Source organism: Bubalus kerabau, chromosome 5, assembly GCF_029407905.1.
Source record: "Bubalus kerabau isolate K-KA32 ecotype Philippines breed swamp buffalo chromosome 5, PCC_UOA_SB_1v2, whole genome shotgun sequence".
NCBI classification, from domain to species: Eukaryota; Metazoa; Chordata; class Mammalia; order Artiodactyla; family Bovidae; genus Bubalus; species Bubalus kerabau.
In genome coordinates this window covers 129526061-129550445 of record NC_073628.1, presented here as the reverse complement: position 1 = coordinate 129550445, position 24385 = coordinate 129526061, and positions in this window count along the sequence as shown.

Genomic DNA, 24385 nt, shown 5'->3' with positions numbered 1-24385 from the left:
ACATGCTTTTTCACTTAGTATATCATCATCATCTCCCCACATCATTAAATATTCTTGTAGAGCATGATTTTTAATGACTGCATAGTATTCCAGCTCATGAATTTGTTATATTTATGATCAGACTTAATGGATATTTCCATTTTTGTTATTATAAGCTATGATAAAATGGCTGTGCTTGAATGTAAATCTTTTCAAGCAGCTATGATCATCTCATTTGAATAAATTTCTAGAGGTGTAATTGCTGAGTCAAAAATTATGTGCATTTAAAAGACTTTGGAACATAATGTCAAGTTTTTCCTCAGAAAAGATTCCCAGAACCAGTGATTCACATCCCTAGAACAAATAGTATGGGAAAAATAAGTAAAATTTTTAACAAATATAGTACAAAAAGTGATATCTCACCATTGTTTTTACTTGTAATTCTGACTACCAGTGAGATCAGATATTTTCTCTTGCATATTGAATGCATTTCTTTTGTGAACTGTTAAATCATGCCGTCTCTCCGTTTACTCCTGGGATACTCATCTTTTGAATGTTCTCTTGTAAGAGTTATTACATATTGAACCATTTTCGCGTATCCTCAACAGTAGCTTTCTTCCAGCTTGCTACTTCCTTCCCCCCACCCCCACAGATGGTGTGTTTTGTTGTTGTTTTTTACATAAAATTTTAATGTTATCTAAATTAAATTCATTATTCTATGATTGCTCTTTCTTTGCTTTAGTGTTTGGAAAATGTTTCCCATTCTGAGATTTTGTAATCATTATAGTTTATATTTTCATTTTTTTTCTTTTAAAAATTCATCTGTAATTTAGTTTTGTATGCAGCACAGGTAGTGTTCTTTCTATTTCATTTTTTCTTTGAAAACTGCCAATTAGCCCAACTTATGAAATTATTCAGGATTTCCCTAACTGTGTTCCAGAGAATACTATTACTGTATGATTTTGAAATAGAAAAAAAAAGTTCAGATACTTATATATTTGAGATATGCTGAATAATCTTCATTAAGATTCACATAGCATATTTCTATTTAAAGGTTTCCAAAAGTCCTGCAGAATAAAATACCTATTTTATCTTGCTTTACCTAGAATTATACATTTAGCTATGCAATCCTTGTACTAACAGCATCTGTTAGCATCAAAGAAATTAATGTTCCATAGAAGACAAAATGAGTGTATAACTTGGAAGGTCAAGCAGCCACTTTTATCAAATGCTAGTGTTTGAAGAGGTCCAGCATGCGTGTAGTACCCTTGGGTTCTAAATAACTTGAGAATAAGGATCAGTAGGGCAGATGGGCATAAACGTACTACCTTGATTACTGGCAATAGGTGTATTAGAGGATGTAACTCTGTTGGGAGAGCCAAATGGGCCCTGCTAACTGAGCCTCAAAATTCAAGGTGGTTGCTTAGTCCTCTCTCCAAGGACTGCCTTCCCAGGTAGGACTTAAGACTGGAGGCTGCAGCTGTGGCCAGGAGAGAAAAGGCGAGTGTTGAGTATAGCAAGCCTGTTTCATCCTTTTGAATTCTACTGATAAGTCAGTTACTCCCTTTTCCCTTGGTGTAAAGAGTGAGATGCTAGAGCAAATCGTTTCACAAGGGATCCAGGGAGTAGGAAAAAAGACATTCCTCATTCATATTGCTCTACGTCCACTGGGTTTCACCGAACGGAGTAAAGCATGTGGCTGTCTGTCCGGGGAGGAGATCTATCAGGAGAACTAGGTGTCTACCTTCCTTAGGCTGTTATCTCCAACACTGGCCACTACTCTTTGGCGCATCTGGAGTAGTAGAGAGAGTTTAGATTTAGTTTCCAGAAAGCCCTGAAATGGATCAAAATAGCACATAAATCAAATAAATTCAAGCCCTACCTCCATGTTGAAAACTCCATATTTTATTTCCCATCCTAAGTTATATCTAGCTACCTTGTCCCATATACTTTATCAGAGATTCTGCTAGGAGACTAAAAACAACATAAAGGTGCTCCAACAATAAGGTAAATAAAAGGCTCTGATAATAAAACACCAACAATATTTAGGTGACCCGAGTTTGATGCAAAGCCTTCTCCTATTTTCAGACTTCCAAGGAGTTAAATCCTCTGGCAAATGAAAATCTAAAAATGTTAAAATATGAAGTCAGGATAAAACATATTCTCATGCCATTTTTTTTTACTGTCTACCTATTAAGTTTTATAATAAGTCTAGCTATCAGCTAGTATAAACTTATCATATTCTTCTTCAAAATTAGCTTAGCTACAATTCTATAGGCTCTTCTAGAAAAATGTTAAGACCATTTTATCTAGTCAAAAGTGCAAGTAGCTTGTATTTATTTCATAAAGTTAATTTTATTTATTTCATAAGTTAATCCGAGAAGGAATGATTGTATTGGATTTTTCTATGCAGAAACATGAACTAGCTCTTAGTATAAAAATGTTCAAGCATCATTAGATGCTCTATTCATTCAAATAAATATGTTAATCACAAAAGTCATTCCCAGGGCTAATTCCTTACCTTTATTTTTTAAGAGATAATGTCAGCAAGCATAAAAGGAATAGGTAGGAACTGTGAGATAGCAACAGTTAAATTTGATGCAGTGTAGAACCAAAATAGTGACAACTTAGGAAGGCAGGCCTTAGCTATATAAGAAACAAATCAGATTAAAGGTGCTTGAATAGTATGTCCCAATTAATAGATTTTCTCTAATTTTAATTAAACTTAATTCCCTTTATATAGGAGAAATGAGTTAATTGGACGAAACCAAAGCAGTGACATATATGGTGTCTAAAGACAGAGGTGACTAAAGAAGTAGGCTATTGGTTTCCTTGATCTGTTTATCTGCCTAGGTGCGTGTGGCCAGGCCTGTACGACTGTCTGTATGACGGACCTGTCAGTCCTGTACCCTGGTGGATATCTACAACATGAAGAGCTGAACTAGATGACATCAAATCGGTTTCACTCTCTTTTGCTGATGCCATACAAATTATATGCAAGCAGAGTATAGTAAGAGCTTGGGTGCTAAACTATGATATTCTTGGTTTTATCTCAGCACTATCACTTCTTAATTATAGGATCTGGTGAAATTCACTTAGCCTCTCTGTACTTCAGTTTCTAAACCTATATAACTAGATAGGAAGGTGAAATAGTACCTACCTCAAAGGATTGTTGTGACAAGTAAATGAATCAGTGGATGCAGTATTCTTACTTAAAATAGCATCAGGCAGAGAATACATGCTCAATAAATGCTAGTAGTTATTTTTATTTTTATAATTGTTCCAACTCCCAAAGAGGGGAAAACTTTTTGTGCAATTCAGCAGCTCCTGAATTTTGATTTTTTTTTTTCATGTCTTATTAACTCTTACCGTATCTTTCCATACTGCCTTCAAACAAAGGTGACCACCTTTTTAGGCACCAGCTACCTGTACAGGATGATAGATGTGTAGTAAGTTTAGGACTGGCTTTATTTATTTTGGGCTCCAGAATCACTGCAGATGGTGACTGCAGCCATGAAATTAAAAGATGCTTGCCCCTTAGAAAAAAAGTTATGACCAACCTAGACAGCATATTAAAAAGCAGAGATATTACTTTGCCAACAAAGGTCTGTCTAGTCAAGGCTATGGTTTTTCCAGTGGTTATGTATAGATGTGAGAGTTGGACTGTGAAGAAAGCTGACCGCTGAAGAATTGATGCTTTTGAACTGTGGTGCTGGAGAAGACTCTTGAGAGTCTGTTGGACAGCAAGGAGATCCAACCAGTCCATCCTAAAGGAAATCAGTCCTGAATATTCATTGGAAGGACTGATGTTGAAGCTGAAACTCCAGTACTTTGGCCACCTGATGCAAAGAACTGACTCATTGGAAAAGACCCTGAGTCATTGGAAAAGACTCATTGGAAAGATTGAAGGTAGGAGGAGAAGGGGACAACAGAGGATGAGATGGTTGTATGGCATCACCGACTCAATGACCATGAGTTTAACTAAGCTCTGGGAGTTGGTGATGGACAGGGAAGCCTGGCACGCTGCAGTCCACGGGGTCACAAAGAGTCAGACACAACTGTGCAACTGAACTGAATGGAAGTATAGGACAGCATCTAGAATAGTTACTCAGCTTCTTCCAATTTATTACCCAATAGGGGAGTTTGAAAAAAACTTCTATATTAAATGCAAAATTCTGATACCCATCTTTTGCATTAATTTGGGGTGTGATGATTGCTGTCAGGCAAGTGTAGACAGTGAAAAAATCTGTGACGTTTCCATAACTCTTGGGTGGCTTGGCATTAGCATTCCTCAGGAGAATTTATGTCATCATCTTTGTCAGGAAGTCTGATATAAACCTCAGGATTTTGAGAATTGCTGGAAATTATAATGAGTTGGGGGATGATTGTGTATAATGTTCTTAAATACTTTAGCTGGATCAAAGATCTGAACCTCAGCTGCATGCTGCAATTACCAGAGGAAATTTTTTAAATGTCCATGCCGGGCCTAACCTAGACCAATTAAGTCAACTCCCTCTGGGGCAAGGTAGATGCATGACTTTTAAATAATCTTTGACTCCATGGGACATACCCTTGCTAATATCTTTGATAGTTCTTTTTCCATGTATTTTCCTCCAAAATCCAGAATCTTTTCACTCTCCCATGTTACCCTTGGAATTCTCTAAGACTCTTAGAGTTAGAAGACTCTAAAAAATTTCATTATTTCTCAACCTCTGCCCAGTATTTCACCCTCTGAAAGAACCTGATCTACATATTCCTTGGCAGATGGGCGTCACTAAATGATTGAATGCCTTGAGTGACTGAGGACTTACCACCCCTTGAGCTAGACCATTGCATTATGGATGGGGTCAATTGCTCAAATGTATCTTCTTATGTTGTTACAAAATATGTCCCTGGAACTAAAATCCAGCTAGTCCTAGACTTCTCTCTAAAAACTAGTGAAATAAACCTAATCTCTCCCAACTGGCAGCCCTATAAAAGCTTAAAGGAATCAGTCATGTTCTTCCTAAGTTGTTTTGTTGCCCTTAGCAAAATCAGATTCTACCACTGCTCCTAGAATGATAAGATTTGTAGACCTCTCCTAAGCCAGTTTAACTTCCTATGAACATCCTATAGTTGGCCAAATCTTTAAATGCAGTACCCTACGTTGAAAAAAGCATTTTAAGGGTTATCTGAGAAACCTCATACACATGTAATATCCATCCTAAAACTAAGTGGAACATCCTCTAGATGAAAGTCTTAAGGGTTTAAAGTCTTAAGATTGTAAAGGATATAAGGATTTCAATGGGCCTAAAAGAGTCTCAAATGCATATGTCAAAATATTTGCATCTGGGAAAGTAATGTGTTTATCCATAAAGTGAAAGCCACTCAGTTGTGTCCAACTCTATGATCCCATGGACTGTAGCCTGTCATGCTCTTCTGTCTGTGGAATTCTCCAGGCAAGAACATTGGAGTGGGTAGCCATTCCTTTCTCCAGGGCATCTTGACCCAGGGATCAAACCTGGGTCTCCTGCCTTATAGGTGGGTTCTTAACCATCTGAGTCACCAGGGAGGCCCATAAAGGCAAGGGGAAAAAATGAAAAGTTTAGACTACTTAAAAAGGACTAATTTAAATATAGATTTATTTAGAATATACATGATTATTTTAATTTGCTAGAGCTGCCATAACAAAATGTCACAGACCGAGCAGCAGATGGCCCAGATCTCCTGGTTCTGGATGCTAGCAGTCCAGGATCAAAGGATGGGCTGGTTTGGTTTCACCTGTGGTCTCTGTCCTTGCCTTGCAGGTGGCCTCCTTCTGGTCGTGTCTTCACTTGATCTTTCCTCTGGGAGTCTGTCTGATTTCCTCTTCTTACAAGGACACCAGTCAGATTAAGGCCCAGACTTAACTGCCTCATTATAATTTGATCACCTGCTTAAAGGCTCTAACTCCAAATATAGTTACATTCTGAAGTCCTGGGGGTTAGTGCTTGGACATATGAATTTAGGGGTACACAGTTAGGCCCATAGAAATTACCATTTTTGTTGTTGTTTTTCAGTCATTAAGTCATGTCCAACTCTTTGCAACCCCATGGACTGCAGCACGCCTGGCTCTTCTGATCTCCACTATATCCCAGAGTTTGCTCACATTCATGTCCATTGAGTCGGTGATGCCATCCAACCATCTCATCCTCTGCCACATCCTTCTCCTTTTGCTTCCAGTCTTTCCCAGTGTCAGGGTCTTTTCCAATGAGTTAGCTCTTTGCATCAGGTGGCCAAAGTATTGGCGCTTCGGTATCAGTTCTTCCAAAGAATAAGCATGACTATAGGTATATTTTATATATATATATGTATGTCATATATTTTAGCTTTTATATATGTCATATGTTACTGTTTTTAGATATAGGTCATATGTTATTGCTTTTATTATGTTTTTAAAGCATTTTGTTGTTTATTATTATTATTTTATATATACGTATATGTTACTATTTTATTATGATTTAGATCTATATTATAGTATTATATTAGAATGTATAATATATATTATATCTGAGAACATATAATATATTCTATAATACTATTATGATTTAGATCAATATTATAGCATTATATTATTAGAATATATACATATATAGTATTATATATAATACTATATATATTGAAATACTATAGATATTATATATAGTATTATAATAGTATTATATTAGACTATATGATATATTAATATAATATTATAGTATAATATAGGTCTAATATCATGTAATATAGATATATAGTGCATGTATATTTAACATGTTTAACATGTTCTTTTGGTTTAGATTTTCATGAGCTATACTTAAGTAAAGCTCAGCGCCATTCCCCAGACTTAGAACAATTCTTGGGGCTTTCATTATTCCTTATGTTATGGTCACAGGATCTTGATCTGTTTTCCCATCCTCTTTAAGGCTTTCCTCCTAAGACTGATAGAAGATTGGAACCCATTTTTGTAGCTTTCTTAAAAAACAGACACAAAAGACCTTTATGCTTCTGTTTAGTTTTTTTCTTTTAATTTTGAAATAATAATTTACAACTCATAAAAGTTGCAAAAAATGTATAAAAAATGACCCTATATCCTTCACTCACCTTTCCCTAATGTTAACATCTTACATAACCATAGTACAATAATTAAAACCAAAAACTTAACAATGATACAATGGTAACCAAACTACCGTTTCTAGAATTCTGCTATTTTCTTCACCAGTGAAACTTTTCCGTCACAGGATCTTATGTCTTGTCCCATGTTGCTTGGAGTTGTCTCCTTCAATCTGAGACAGTCACTCAGGCTTTCCTTATCTCACATAACCTTGATATTTTTGAAGAGTATCAGTATTTTATAGAATGTCCTTCAATTGGATTCATTTAATAATGTTTTGTCATGAAAAGCTACAACAGAATGAAGTTATACATTTTTGGCCAGAACATCATAGAAGTGACATCGTGTGCTTCTCAGCGCGTCATATCAGAGGGTGGATGATGTTCAGCTCTGACTGATGGCAGTGTTAACCCAGACCACTTGGTTAAAGTGGTGTTTGCCAGGCATTTAAACTGTGTTTCCTTCCTAGTCACCGGAATACATAGCTCTAGTGAGAAATTCAGAAAAAACTTAGAATAGTCAGAAAGCTTAAGAAATCTTATAAGTCCCTTTAAGAATCTAAAAAGAGTGAATATATGTATTTATGTATAATTGATTCACTAACAAAGTTTTTGTGTGTGTTTGTTTGTTGAGATGAAACCTTCCACCCTGCAATCATTGAATTTAATCTTTGTAGAATAATAGCTGTTGAGTGATAGGATTCCACTCAGATAGGCAATTAATCCTCCAAGCTGATAATTTTGGAGTGGGCTTTAGCTTCCACCATAACATCTATCAATCGCTAGCATCCCCTTCCAAATAAGTGTATACTCTAATTAAAACTGGTGTGTTTGTTATACTAACACAACTTCAAATGCATTCCTTGGGGCACCTGCCCTCTTTTCTCTAAGCAGATTTCTCTTAGCCTCTCACTATATTTGCATACAATTGCACTCATTTCACATGCTAGCAAGGTAATGCTCAAAATCCTACAAACTAGGCTTCAACAGTATGTGAACTGAGAACTTCCAGATGTACAGGCTGGATTTAGAAAAGGCAAAGAAACCAGAGACCAAATTGCCAACATCTGTAAGGTTATAGAAAAAGCAAGAGAATTCCAGAAAAACATCTGTGTGGATGACAGCAAACTGTGGAAAATTCCTAAAGAGATTGGAATACCGAACCACCCGAGAAATCCGGATGCAGGTCAGGAAGCAAAAGTTAGAACCAGACATGGAACAATGGGCTAGTTCAAAACTAGGAAAGGAATATGTTAAGGCTGTATATTGTCACTCTGCTTATTTAACTTATTTGCAGAGTACATCATGCGAAATGCCAGGCTGGATGAATCATAAGCTTGAATCAAGATTGCCAGAGAAACATCAATAACCTCAGATATGCAGATGATACCACTCTCATGGAAGAAAGCAAAGGGTAGCTAAAGAGCCTCTTGATGAAGGTGAAAGAGGAAAGTGAAAAAACTGGCTTAAAATTCAACATTCTAAAAACTAAGATGGCAACCAGTCCCATCACCTCATGGGGATAAATGGAAACAGTAATAGACTTTATATTCTTGGGATCTAAAATCACTACAGTTGGTGACTACATCCATGAAATTAAAAAACGCTTGCTCCTTGGAACAAAAGTTATGATAAACCTAGACAGTGTACTAAAAAGCAGAGACATCATTTTGCTGACAAAGGTCCTTATAACAAGGCTATGATTTTTCCAGTAGTCATGTATGGATGTGAGAGTTGGACTATAAAGAAGGCTGAGCCCTGAGGAATTAATGCTTTCAGACTGCGGTGCTGGAGAAAACTCTTGAGAGTTCCTTGGACTGCAAGGAGATCAAACCAGTCAACCCTAAAGTAATTCAGTCCTGAATATTCATTGGAAGGACTGATGCTGAAGCTGAAGCTCCAATACTTTAGACATCTAATATGAAGAGCCAACTCATTGGAAAAGACCCTGATGCTGGGAAAGATTGAAGGCAGGAGAAGAAGGGGGCAACAGAGGATGAGATGGTTGGATGGCATCACTGATTCAATGGATATGAGTTTGAGAAAACTCCAGGAGATGGTGGAGGACAGGGAAGCCTGGCATGCTGCAGTCCATGAGGTGGCAAAAAGTCAGACCAGACTTAGCAACTGAACACAACAATATCTACTCACAGGAGACTACCACTTCCCCAGTCTAACAGATTTCTATTACTAGACTTCTCTCCAGATGGAACAGACTCTTGAGGATTTTACACACACACGCACACACACACACACACCATTTCTATTAGATTTTCTTTCAGCGTTCTTGTTTGTTTTTCCCCTTCTCAAGTGGAGGGAAGATTGCATTAAGGAAACTGGTAAATTTCCTCAGGCAACATAAAAGAAAGATCTTACTCTTTAAATCTTGTTGTCCAGAGTCAGAAATTTCTTTGTAAAACCGGGTACTGCTTAACAGCCCCTCCCTCATTTCTGAATCTCAAGGTATGAATATTAGACAAGGATAGAACTTGTCTAATAGTTCCACGTCTTTAATAGGAAAGATGAATCCCAGGTGGGCTCTACCTAATGTCTGACAGAACACCTTATTTTAAGATGCAACGCTTCCTTCAGACAAAGGAATGAAAAGTCATCTCTTTGCTACAGAACAGTGCTTTGCAAGCTCTATAATGCCTTAGAATCTCTTCACATCTTTTTAAAAGGCAGAATTAGATGCAGTAGGTTTGGATGGGGCTTGCAATTCTGTATTTTTAACAACCCAGGTGACATTGATGCTGCCGGTCTGTGGACCACAGTAAGGCTGTGGAGGCGATGGGAGCTTCCTGGTCAGGAGAGGGGAGAGGCGTGAGAACTGCCTTTAGAAATGATCACTCCCCAGCTGCGATGGGAACGGCTGTGATGGCAGCGTGATGTTGGATCGCCTGCCATACCTTTGGACAAACTTTCCATTATCAAAAACAAACCATCCCCCCCAAGAAAACCAAAACAAACAAACAAAAAAAACCTTTTCATATGTTTTCTCAAGAGAAATTCAGTGAAATGAAAAAACTTTAGACTAAACCACTACCTCTGAAATTGGTTACCTAATGTGATATAAAAGAAATTCCCATTTAGAAATTGTGTGATAAACTTGGGGAGAAGGTTGAAGTTACAACACATCATTCAAAGGAACCATGTACATTGGATACTGTTTCAGTTCAGTTCAGTCACTCAGTCGTGTCCAACTCTTTGCGACCCCATGAATCACAGCATGCCAGGCCTCCCTGTCCATCACCAACTCCCGGAGTTCACTCAAACACATGTCCATCAAGTTGGTGATGCCATCCACCTATCTCATCCTCTATTGTCCCCTTCTCCTCCTGCCCCCAATCCCTCCCAGCATCAGGGTCTTTTCCAACGAGTCAAGTCTTCTTCTCATGAGGTGGCCAAAGTATTGTTCCACTGAATTCGAGTAGGAACAGGGGTATAGGTAGAGATGGAGAAGGTTTAGAAAAGAAAGACTAGTCAGGAATGACACACATAAAATGCAGATTTTAAATGACTATTTAGGATGGGCTAGAGTATATGAATACCTTATACATATAAATCCCCTGATTATGAAGAAATGATTCTCATTGTCCTACTACAGGTGAGTAGTAAAGTTGAGGGAAGTTAACATGCCAAGAACACAGAGATTGTAAGTGTTGGAGCCAAGATTCAAACTAAGGTTTTCTGATTCTAGAACATTCTAGCTTAACCCCTGTACCATGGCACTGCCTCTGAGCTGGACTCACAAAGGACCGAAATACTAGAACAAAGACACCTTATCCAGGCCTCAGCAACCCACCTCTCTAACCAAAACTTGGATCTTGCTATCATGTGGACCCACCTATCCCACTTGTGAAAACTCTTGTTCCAACATCTTCCTTTCTGATCATCACACCTGTGTTTCCATTGTTCTCATTTTATTACTAAAACTCATGCTTTTACACCTCACCAAGACCACCAGTTCTTCAAATTCACATTTCTTCCCTTTCCTATGCACCTTCCTGACTTTAATTCTTTGACTGCCTGAATAAGTTCTAACACCCTAACCACTTTAACCTTTGCTCTCAGGGGGCTCTTGTTCTTCTGCGTTCTCCACACTGTAAAACCCTAGCCTCGGATGAAATGTGGTCAGAAGTGAGATATACCTCTTTTAAGCCTGGCACCTAAGAATATCTAGTAAAACCCTTCTTACTCACACTCCCTGTATGCGCCATCTGGATATCCATGACCGTGGCATTGCTGAAAAAAAGATGGCAAAGATCCTGAATGAAGGAAGGCTGGGATCCCACATGCACCCCTACTTGGAATTTATGATGAAAGAAGATAAATATCCACTAAATCATTAAGATTTCAGGTATGCTTGATATCTTAACAACTAAAGAAATTGTTATCAGAATTGGGGTACCATCAGATGAAAACTCTGAAATATGTGGTACTGACTTGGCAGTGGGAGAGACAGAACCAAGAAACTGATATGGGAGGCGGGGCAAGTGAACTTGTTATTTAGAAGCAAAATTTTCATCAAAATATCTGATAAAACATGGAAATAAGATTATACGCCTGCTAAGCCAGTGATGCTAAGGAAAATGGCTAAAAGAATCAGAAAGAAATAGTTATGATGGTTCATCATTGAAAAGCTATTATAAGAAAGACACCATCTCAGGGTACAATTGACTGATTTTCAATTAGAATGAAAAGAAATACCAGCAGTTTTTAGATTCTCAAAAGGTTGGAAAAACTCTGCACATACAAACTCAAACTTTAAAAAGATGTAATTTGAAAAAATATACTTAGTAGCAAATGGCTTATAAAACACCAGTTGAAGAAAATGACTCTTCCCTGTGGCAAAGATGAGATTACAGATGTCACCTTTCCGTGAATTTTTCCAGGCTGAAAGTAAACCAATATTAAGTTAAGAAAGGGAGACGTAAGGTAAGAAAGTAAAGAAATAAAACAGATTGAGAATTGTGTCTAGAAAATAAGTTTGGGCTGGGTTTCTGATACAAGGAGCTGATCAGAAGCAAATAGAATCAGAAGCCTCCTAAGATTTCAGGAGAACTGTATTGGATATTGAACCAAAGGTACCATGCTGCTGCTGCTGCTAAGTCGCTTCAGTCGTATCCGACTCTGTGCAACCCCATAGACGGCAGCCCACCAGGCTCCCCCATCCCTGGGATTGTCCAGGCAAGAATACTGGAGTGGGTTGCCATTTCCTTCTCCTAAAAAGAGCTATTAAACTCCTTAATATCACTAGCCAAAACAAAAAGTATACTGTACAAGCTAGACAGCCCTCAAGGACCTTTAGATTTAGAGAATAGTAGGTAAAGAAGAGCCACCTGGAGGGGGTGTCCCCAGGGCCCACAGAGACTATGTGCAAGGTAACTCCTCGTGCAGAGAACGGTTAGAAACTAGCCAAGGAAATCTGTATGACTTCAGGCCACCGACCTCCACAGGACCTGCCCCACAGGATTCCGTAACCAAGGGGAACAAGTGACTGCTATTTGTTTTCTGATCTTTTTTTTTCCTGAAGTGGTTCTATCCCTACATCACCATTATTTGTGAGGACAGTTCTTTTCTCTTCTTGGTTCAGATTTTGGGAAATAAGCATGGCAGCTGATGGAGAGCACTGACTATCACCCGAAGATCCTGGACTTTGAGCGGGAAGAAGGGGCCACACAGGACCTGGGGCTGCCTCGTGAGGATGAATGGAGGTGAGTGAGTGTGGTTTATTCTTGGGAGAAAAGAGTGGAATGGTTGTTTGGTGACCAGAAAGATTGACTGTGGTATAGACTGCTCTATGTTTGCCAGTTCTTTTCCTTTTCTTCCTAGGCACCCAGTGCCAGCTTTCCTGGTTTTCCTTGTAGGCAAGCAGAACCACATGACTGTCTCCTAGCCAATGGAATGAAACCGAAGTGATGTCATCCACTGCCAAGCTGGGTCCTTAAAGACCAGCTCAGCTCCCTACGCTGGAGTTTTCTCTGTCTGCCGGCTTTGTGCCAGTGCTGAGGGCAACATTGGAAACCGTGTGTTGTTCGTAGTAGAATCTATCACCCTGAGTTTCTGAATACCTGTGTGAAGCTAAGCTCGCAAGCTTCACTGACTGGACTTTGTGTAAGTTAGAAATACACTTTTTTTGTGTGTTTCAACCCACTAAGATGTGGACCTTTCTTTCACAGAAACACAAGTTATTAGTACTCGGTGGGAAAAGCATCTTCAGATGGTGCAGAAAGCACATAAATAACTATTTCCCCTGCTCGTCTGTGTTTCAGAACAGAAGAAACGTTTCTGTTCTTGGACCCTGCAGCCCAGAGTAGGTACCACTGCCAATCTCTATAACCAGAAAAAAACCCCAAACAAAAGTTCAGTTATGACTTTTCCTCCCATCCTGCAGAAGGGCTGGGTGTTTTTCTTTCTTTGATATATTTTTCAGCAAAATCTGGGTTCTTATACCACTTTGTCCCTTACCTACAGTGTTATCTGGATCAATTTAAAATAGTTCTCTGCGCTTCAGTTTTCTCATTTACAAAGCTTAGTATATTAATAAGGATAGGTCTTATAATGCTCTGTAACTAGCCCAGCCAGATCTAAGTAATTTAGCACAACAAAGGTTTATTCCTATGCACAAATATCCACATGGGTCTAGATGACCTTTCAGGGTAATTTTACTTTATGTGATAACTTTAAAGTCCAGGCTGATAATGACTTCATCCTGTAGCTTCATCATGTGGGATGTATAGTCTAACTGGTCAATGAATTTGGGAAGAGAGGCCAGATAATGATCTATGGTCATCTCGTCACCTCCCCAAGAATGAACCCATGTCATTTTCTCTAGCAGCCAATAGGTTTGAACTCATTTCCTGGCCTGACCTAAGAGCAAGGAGGTGTTTCATGGGCTAGAAGGGCACTAGTGATATCTATCTTATTTGGATAACAAAAGCTTCCCCCTAAGAGTCTGGTGAAAAATCATGTAAGATAAACAAAAGAGAACTTTTTTTTTTTTTTTTAAATAAATTCTGAAAAGCTACATCCATCCTATAAAGCTCTGGTTTCTTCATTCCCCACTGGAATATAGATCTGTGAAATCTTAGAATATATTTGTTTTAAAGAATTGTTTTCACATGACATTCTCTCATATTTACCTATTTTGGTTTTGAAACATATGTACACTAACCTTAATTTAATTCAGTGAACACATATCAAATACCTACTATATTCAAAACAGGGTCTTCGCTGGTGGCTCAGTGCTGAAGTATCTGCCTGTCAATGCAGGAGACATGGGTTTGGTCCCTGGGTCAGGAAAATCTCCTGGAGAAGAAAATGACAACCCACTCCAGTTCTCTTGCCTGGGAAATCCCATGGACAAAAGAGCCTGGCAGGCTATAATCCAAGGGGTCGCAAAAGAGTCAGACACAATTTAGCTACTAAACAACATGTTCAAGTCACTTTTGCCAGTTCAGTAGAGCCAGACCTGAACTTTGAGCCTAACTAATGTTAATAACAAATGAAAGTGAAAGTGAAAGTCACTCAGTCATGTCCGACTCTGTGAGCCCTTGGACTATATTGGAGTGGGTAGCCTTTCCCTTCTCCAGTGTGTCTTCCCAACCCAGATCAAACCCAGGTCTCCCACATTGCAGGTGGATTCTTTACCAGCTGAGCCACGAGGGAAGCCCAAGAACACTGGAGTGGGTAGCCTATCCCTTCTCCAATGGACCTTCCTGACCCAGGAATCGAACCGAGGTCTCCTACATTGTAGGTGGATTCTTTACCAACTGAGCTATCTCAGGGAAGCCCTAATAACAAATGGATAAGACTAAATAAGCCCTTCAAAGGGTGCATGTAGAGATTTGATTTTTATTGGGTTCTGATGAAGTTCAGATGCCATATTTCTACAGAGTCCTTCAAGTGCCATTCCCCAGTGTCTCTGACATGCAGGGATGGTTGATTTTAATCCGGAACCTTTGTTATTTATTTAACTAATAATTTAAATAGGCAGGGGAAAATAATAGTACTTTATCACCTCTCCTCTATTTTTTTCCCCAGTGCTTTACACTGTACAATACATGTTATCACTTCAATTTGCCCCATACATTCCCCTCAAGGATGGTGATTATTTAATATCTTGGGGTTTTTAGTAGCTCAACTCACCATGGGCTGAAATTTTCTCTTTAAAGTTCAATGTTACCTTATATGTCTTTCTCTTTGTGTAGCTCAAACTTTTCTAAAAGGAAGTCAAATTGTCCTCTGTCTGCCTTATCCCCTTTACCCTAATCCATCTGTTATTATTCCCCTGGCTTCTCTGAGCACTAAATGTCCCTAACTTAATTTTGTTGAAGCTAATGATATGGCGATAAGAAAAAAGACAGAGGGAGAAAATGGTAGGATGTAGATTGCCATTAGTCTATACATATATAATTGAAGATTTCAAGTGGGGGAAAGTTTGCTGCAGCACTGTTAGAACTGCTCTTCAGGGTACCATTGCCAGCCAGGTTTCAAAATTGCAGAGTGGGGAGAGCAGCCTGACATCAGGGAGGTAGGTAACAGGCTGCTGAGCCTCTTGCCAAGATTTAATAATTATGATGAAAATGCAGTAATCTCATTGCAAGAGGCAGAGGCTATTTAGAGCAACAGATTCCCCCTCCCCTGCCCCTACCCTCTGCCCTGTCTTTGCTGATCAGGGCTCAATGTTCTCTCACTTAATGTAGCTGTCAGTTTCCCAAGTGCTTCTTAAGTTATCCGTCTGTCATTCTGCTCGCATCTTGTCTTTGGAAGATGGAACACAGCTCAGTCATAACACGCACCCACTGTGGAGGAGCATGACACTTCAGACACTTGAACACGGACTAACAAGTGCTTTCAGGGTGGGATGTAGGTGGCAGGTTTATGAAAGTTCTCTAACCCCCAAGAGTTTGGATCAACAAAGCCACAGGTCAAAAGTCTACCACTGAAAGTTATTTATTTTCCTGGAGAGGTAAATGTTATTTTTAGAATCTTTTGACTCAAGCTGCCTCTGTTTCTTTGCCTTCAGAAACCACCCTCACCCCCAAATATTGCTCGTATCCTTCCAGAGCACATGGCCATTTACAAAGATCTGTCCCTGACAGCCTCTTTCTCTCAGATCTCACTGTTGAAGGAAGGAAGTAGCTATATACCAAATGGATTCTGGGGCCAGGGCCTGTGCTGGATACTTTATGATATTAGTGCCAAATATCTGTAAGGTATTTTATAAGAATGCATAAAATGTACGATGACCCAACACAAAACTGAGACAAAACAGGGGAAAAACAAAGGCAAAAATTTCAAATATAGTCAGGAGTAATGCTGGAAATATTATTATACATTCTTGCCACGGAAACTGCTGGTTTGGTTTCCAAGTTTGACAACAGTCAATACAAAAAAAGAGGGAAAATTAATAACAAGCAATGAAAAAAGGGAATCAAATGGTTGTACAATTCATAATGTTCATCAGATAAAAGAAATCCAGTGGCTTAGGAAAAACATCTCTATTTCCAAAAAAATAAGCAGAAATCCTCCTGGGGTTTCTCATAGTCTACTCTGTACTGGATACAGAGTAATATCCTCAACAACACCCTTGAAGAAGAACCACTTATAAGCAGAATCAGGTTTATCCTTGTTAAAATTATGCTAATACCACACATTAGAAGAAGGGAGAGGTATGTGAGTGTCTTAGGGTGCGAATTTAAGGAGGCGCTCATTCTCAGGATTGTACTAGAGTCTCTTGAAATTGTGTGCCCTGGACAACGCCCCTTCTCCCCTTGTCCCTTTAGTCCTGCCCCTGTGATCACATCATCCAAGGCCATATCCAGTAGAAAGAATCCTTTGAGGCAACGGCTCTCAATGGAGGGCGAGTTTTCTTCCCAGGGCTCATTTGGAGACGTAGTTACTACTGGACAGGTGGTTCTTGCATGGAGTGGATAGAGGTCAAGGATGTTGCTGAATAGTCTTCAGTGGACAGGTCAGCCACTGTGATGGTTAATTTTATGTGCCAACTTGACAGGCCAAGGAGGGCCCAGATTAAGCATTCCTTTTGGGGTGGGAGGATATTTCTGAATGAGATTAACATTTGAATTTGTGGGCTCAGTAAAGTAGATTGTCCTCTCCAGTGAGGCCTCCATCATCCAACCTCTCCAGGGCTTGGGTAGAACCAAAGGAGGGAGAAGGATGAATCCGCCCCTTAATTTTCCTGCTTCACTGGTTGAACTGGGACGTCTCATCTCATCTTCTCCTGTGCTTGGACTGAAATTCTTAGCTTTTGCTCCCCTGGTTCTCAGGCCTTTGGACTCAGATGGGAACTTCACTTTGGCTCTTTTGTATCTCCATCTGGCAGACAGCAAATTATGATGCTGTTGAGTGGCTGTGGGGTGGTGGCTGCAGTGTATGGCAGCTTGAAGTGGGATCTCAGTTCCCCGATTAGGAATTGAATCCAGGCCATGCCAGTGAAGGTACTGAATCCTAGCCCCTAGACCAGCAGAGACTAGTAGCTAAGAGTGGGACCCTGGCTCTTTTCTGATTTAAAGAAAGAATTCAGCCAAGAGACATAAAGTAGTGAGGCAAGGAAAGAGTTTACTAGGAGAGATGATACATGCAGAGAAAGCGTGAACGGTTTCAGAGAGAGAGAGAGAGAAAAGAGAGTGTGCTACACTCTTTCAGGGCGGTTTCTGCAAGGAGAACAAACCCGTCAACCCTAAAGGAAATCAGTTCTGAATATTCATTAGAAGGATTGATGCTGAAACTGAAGCTCCAATACTTTGGCCATCTGATGTGAAGAGCCAAGTCATTAGACAAGACCTTGATGCTGGGAAAGATTGAAGGCGGGAGGAAAGGGGACAACAGAGGATGAGATGGGTGGAGGGCATTATTGACCCAATGGACATGAGTTTGAGCAAGCTCCAGGAGTTGGTGAAGGACAGGGAAGCCTCGTGTGCTGCAATCCATTGGGTCGCAAAGAGATGGACGGGACTGAGCGACTTAACAACAAAAATCACGCATATGGGGACAAGTCTGTGGTTTTCTTCTGGCCGGTCATCTTGCTTTCTTGGTCTCCCCATCCACATCTGGTCTGTTTCAGGGTGCTCCCCTGTATGTGTGCCTCTTTTAGCCAAGATGGATTCCCGTGTGAGGATCTCTGGGAAGTTAGCAGGGCATAGTATGGTCCAGGGTCCCCTCCATTGAGGATCTTTTCTGCACACCAATAGTTTGAGGGAAGCATCTCTTTGATTTTAAGAAAGATATATATGACCTCCTTATCTTTTACCTAAGCAGGTCTTAGCCCCTGTCTACCATTTCCATTATCTTGGAGTGTTCACAGGAGACCAAGTCCAGCTGCCTATCCTGCTTCAGCTATCATCTTTGTCTCAAAGCATAAACAAGAGTCTAGTTGTAAATGTCTAATTTGGGGCCCATCTATCTCCTGCTTCAATGGGACTTCTCAGCCTCCTTCAGGTGAGCTAATTTCTCATATGTATGTTCTGTTTCTCTGGCAAATTTAATACAATCACACACACACACACACACACACACACACACACAAAATTATCTAGCCCAATATGGGATAAGTGTCTAGGCTAAGACATTCTGCTCTTAGAAGCACCAGATTCTTTACCTACATAACGCCCTGCTCATATGGCTACTTGTTCTACTAGAAGATACCACTTTCTTAACCTCATGACAAACTAATCAATGAGTCCTGTTATTGTAACTGCCTAAATATCACCCTTGGCCTGCTATTTTCCATATTCTACTTGGAGAGCAGTGCAGAAATAATTCTAGAAAGAATGAAGGGTTGGAATCAAAGCAAAAAGAATACCCAGTTGTGGATGTGACTGGTGATAGAAGCAAGATCCGATGCTGTAAAGAGCAATATTGCATAGGAACCTGGAATGTTAGGTCCGTGAATCAAGGCAAATTGGAAGTGGTCAAACCAGAGATGGCAAGAGTGAACATTCTAGGAATCAGCGAACTAAAATGGACTGGAATGGATGAGTCTAACTCAGATGACCATTATCTACTACTGTGGGAAGGAATCCCTTAGAAGAAATGGAGTACCCATCATGGTCAACAAAAGAGTCTGAAATGCAGTGCTTGGATGCAATCTCAAAAACGACAGAATGATCTCTGTTCGTTTCCAAGGCAAACCATTCAATATCACAGTAATCCAAGCCTATACCCCAACCAGTAACGCTGAAGAAGCTGAAGTTGAATGGTTCTATGAAGACCTACAAGACCTTTTAGAACTAACACCTGAAAAAGATGTCCTTTTCATTATAGGGGACTGGAATGCAAAAGTAGGAAGTCAAGAAACACCTGGAGTAACAGGCAAATTTGGCCTTGGAATACGGAATGAAGCAGGGCAAAGACTAATAGAGTTCTGCCAAGAGAACACACTGGTCATAGCAACAGCCTCTTCCAACAACACAAGAGAAGACTCTACACATGGGCATCACCAGATGGTCAACACCAAACTCTTGATTATATTCTTTGCAGCCAAAGATGGAGAAACTCTATACAGTCAACAAAAACAAGACCAGGAGCTGACTGTGGCACAGATCATGAACTCCTTATTGCCAAATTCAGACATGACCTAAATCAAATCTCTTATGATTATACAGTGGAAGTGAGAAATAGATTTAAGGGACTAGATGTGATAGACAGAGTGCCTGATGAACTATGGACAGAGGTTCGTGACATTGTACAGGAGACAGGGATCAAGACCATACCCGTGGAAAATAAATGCAAAAAAGCAAACTGGCTGTCTGAGGAGGCTTTACAAATAGCTGTGAAAAGAAGAGAAGTGAAAAGCAAAGGAGAAAAGGAAAGATATAAGCATCTGAATGCAGAGTTCCAAAGAATAGCAAGGAGAGATCGCTTCCTCAGCAATCAATGTAAAGAAATAGAGGAAAACAATATAATGGGAAAGACTAGAGATCTCTTCAAGAAAATTAGAGATACCAAGCAAACATTTCATGCAAAGATGGGCTCGAGAAAGGACAGAATGGTATGGACCTAACAGAAGCAGAAGATATTAAGAAGAGGTGGCAAGAATACACAGAAGAACTGTACAAAAAAAATCTTCAACCAAGATAATCACGATGGTATGATCACTGGCCTAGAGGCAAACATCCTGGAATGTGAAGTCAAGTGGGCCTTAGAAAGCATCATTACAAACAAAGCTAGTGGAGGTGATGGAATTCCAGTGGAGCTATTTCCAATCCTGAAAGATGATGCTGTGAAAGTGCTGCACTCAATATGCCAGCAAATTTGGAAAACTCAGCAGTGGCCACAGGATTGGAAAAGGTCAGTTTTCATGCCAATCCCAAAGAAAGGCAATGCCAAAGAATGCTCAAACTACCGCACAAGTGCACTCATCTCACATGCTAATAAAGTAATGCTCAAAATGCTCCAAGCCAGGCTTCAGCAATAAATGAACCGTGAATTTCCAGATGTTCAAGCTGGTTTTAGAAAAGGCAGAGGAACCAGAGACAAAATTGCCAACATCCGCTGGATCATCAAAAAAGCAAGAGAGTTCCAGAAAAACATCTATTTCTGCTTTATTGACTATGCCAAAGCCTTTGACTGTGTGGATCACAATAAACTGGAAAATTCTGAAAGAGATGGGAATACCAGACACCTGACCTGCCTCTTGAGAAACCTATATGCAGGTCAGGAAGCAACAGTTAGAACTGGACATGGAACAACAGACTGGTTCCAAATAGGAAAAGGAGTACGTCAAGTCTGTATATTGTTACCCTGCTTATTTAACTTATATGCAGAGTACATCATGAGAAACGCTGGGCTAGAAGAAGCACGAGCTGGAATCAAGATTGCCAGGAGAAAATATCAATAACCTCAGATATGCAGATACACCACCCTTATGGCAGAAAGTGAGGAGGAACTAAAAAACCATTTGATGAAAGTGAAAGAGGAGAGTGAAAAAGTTGGCTTAAAGCTCAACATTCAGAAAACGAAGATCATGGCATCTGGTCCCATCACTTCATGGGAAATAGATGGGGAAACAGTGGAAACAGTGTCAGACTTTATTTTTTGGGGGCTCCAAAATCACTGCAGATAGTGACTGCAGCCATGAAATTAAAAGACGTTTACTTCTTAGAAGAAAAGTTATGACCAACCTAGATAGCATATTCAAAAGCAGAGATATTACTTTGCCAACAAAAGTTTGTCTATTCAAAGCTATGGCTTTTCCAGTAGTCATGTATGGATGTGAGAGTTGGACTGTGAAGAAAGCTGAGCACCAAAGAATTGATGCTTTTGAACTGTGGTGTTGGAGAAGACTCTTGAGAGTCCCTTGGACTGCAAGGAGATCCAACCAGTCCATTCTGAAGGAGATCAGCCCTGGGATTTCTTTGGAAGGAATGATGCTAAAGCTGAAACTCCAGTACTTTGGCCACCTCATGCAAAGAGTTGACTCATTGGAAAAGACTCTGATGCTGGGAGGGATTGGGGGCAGGAAGAGAAGGGGACAATCGAGGATGAGATTGCAGGATGGCATCACCGACTCGATGCACATGAGTTTGAGTGAACTCCAGGTGTTGGTGATGGACATGGAGTCCTGGTGTGCTGCGATTCATGGAGTTGCAAAGAGTCGGACACAACTGAGCGACTGGACTGACTGACTGACTGACCTGGACCATGCTGCAGTCTCTGGGGCAGGCACTATTGATTGCCTCCCCAACAGAATTCCTACAGCCAGAGCTTCTCTGCTCAGAAAACCCATATTTGACCTTGGAATAAAATAAAGGACTGTTTTGATTTAGATCAATTTTTGTTGGTCCTGATCCTCTTTGTCAGGGACCTAAGTTTGAGCATTTATTCAATGAAATATAAGGGAAGTCTTCTGTGGGACTTCTCAAAAAGTTTTTAATTTCTGACAAAAGGAAAGATAAAATCTAGTATTTCTCCCTTTTCCCTTATTTTGTGACTTGAATCTGAACTCAATAATCTGGAGATTGGGTGGACATCTTGCTACCAAGAGGTGATAAGGGAGGGGAAGGAAAAACAGGAAACAAGGAAAAGGGTGAGGAGGGGAAATTTTTACTCTTGCCACACAGCATTTTGCCTGCTATTCCTTCTGTCTGGAATGTTTTTCTTTCCTTTTTCACCGGGTTAATTCCTGGTCATACTCGATATCTCAGCTTAAGATTCCCTCCTCAGGAGAGCCTCCCTGACCTCTCTGACTCTGTCCGATCATGTTATAGGTTTACAACGTCTTACTGGGCAAGCCTCCTTCACAGCATTTGCCATGGCTGCAATTTTACCTTTGTTTGTGCTTTGAGTTGATTGTTTTTTTGGTCTCTTGACTAGACTCAGTTACATAATGACTAAAATTATCACAGTATCTCCAGCCCTTGACATTTAGATGCTTGATAGCAATTTCTTTTTCTTTTTTTCTAAAAAAAGAAAAAAAAAGCATAAAATATTTGGAATGTCGAATATTTTTAGTCTTTTATGCAGTCTTCCTGGAAAAGTATTCTGCTCAACAGAATATTTGATGAGTAGTAAGTAGATATGAGCTCAAGATTATTCTTCTTTGAAAATGCTTAGCACCCAGATATTCTGTGTATCCAATTAGATATAAACTCAATCAGATAAGTGGAGAAGGAAATGGCAACCCACTCCAGTTTTCTTGCCTGGGGAATCCCAGGGATGGGGGAGCCTGGTGGGTTGCCGTCTATGGGGTCGCACAGAGTCGGACACAACTGAAGTGATTTAGCAGCAGTAGAAGCAATCAGATAAGAGATCTTGAACTGGGGCAGGCAGAAATGCATTCCTTTCTGAAAGCTGAGAGGGATACAAGCAGAATGCTACAAAGGAGATCCTTCTACCTGCTTTCAGAGGTAAGCTGAGGGAGGGCTATGCTGCTGCTGCCTCTGCTGCTAAGTCGCTTCAGTCGTGTCCGACTCTGTGCGACCCTATAGAGGGCAGCCCACCAGGCTCCCCCGTCCCTGGGATTCTCCAGGCAAGAACACTGGAGTGGGTTGCCATTTCCTTCTCCAAGGCATGAAAGTGAAAAGTAAAAGTGAAGTTGCTCAGTCGTGTCCAACTCTTAGAGACCCCATGGACTGCAGCCTACCAGGCTCCTCCGTCCATGGGATTTTCCAGGCAAGAGTACTGGAGTGGGTTGCCGTTGCTTTCTCCAAGGGAGGGCTATAAGTAGAACCAAAATTCTCAGCAGAATGTCATTTCAAATGCTTCAATAAATAAGCTCTGAGTGAATGAATGAATGAAGCTCTGAAATCAGACAGTATACAGCTAAAATCCAAGTGCTTTACATACACAATTTTTTTAAGCTCCATAATAACATTGTAATAATATGAAGTAGCTATGATTATCTCCATTTTAAAATCTTCTGATACGATAAAGGGGCAACATTGGAACCCAGGTTTGTCTAACTCTATAGTTAATATTCTTCTCTTGATACTGTGGATTTTCAAATTCAGCTGTCATTGTGATCATCTGGTAAAATTTGGGTTCCCTATTCAAAAATTCTGATTTAATTATCAGGGATTTTATAAGCTCTGCCCAGTCAGCTTTGAGATTCACTACTCTATGTCATCTTAAAGCAGTCTAGTAGGCTTGTCATGGGTCAAACAATAGCTCTTAAAAGGATATGTTCAAGTTCTAACTCCAAGAGCTTGAGAAAATTGAGTTAAGGATATTGCAATGGAATCAACCTAGATTTAGAGTGGGCTTTTAGTCCAATGACAGGTGTCTTTATAAGAAAAAGGCGAGGAAAATTTGAGACAAAGAGACACAAGGGAGAAGACCTCGTGAAGATAGAAGCAGATACTGAATTTATACGCCCACAAGCCGAGTACGTTTGGAGCCATCAGAAGCCAAAAGAGGTAAGCAAAGATTCTCCCCTAGAGCTTTCAGGAGTAGCATGACCCTGCCGACACCTTGATTTCCGACTTCTGGTCTTCAGAATTATGAAATCATACATCTTTGTTGTTTTAAGCTTCTAAGTTTGCTGTAATTTGTTAGAGAAAACCTAGGAGAATAATACAAGGCCCCACGTTCAGAGTTTTGCAGTCAATAGTTTTTGGATGGGACCTGAAGATTTGCATTTCTGAGTTTCTGATGAGTCATTAGATGATGCTGATGCTACTGATCCAGGGACTGCACTTAGAGAAGTATGACTCTATGGCGCACAGCCCTAGCCCAGCTGCTAAGCTTACATACCCTCTCTCTGGAGTCTTCCCAGAGAGGGATGTGAAGAAGAACTAAAGAAAAGGAGAAATCTGTAAACCCTCTATAT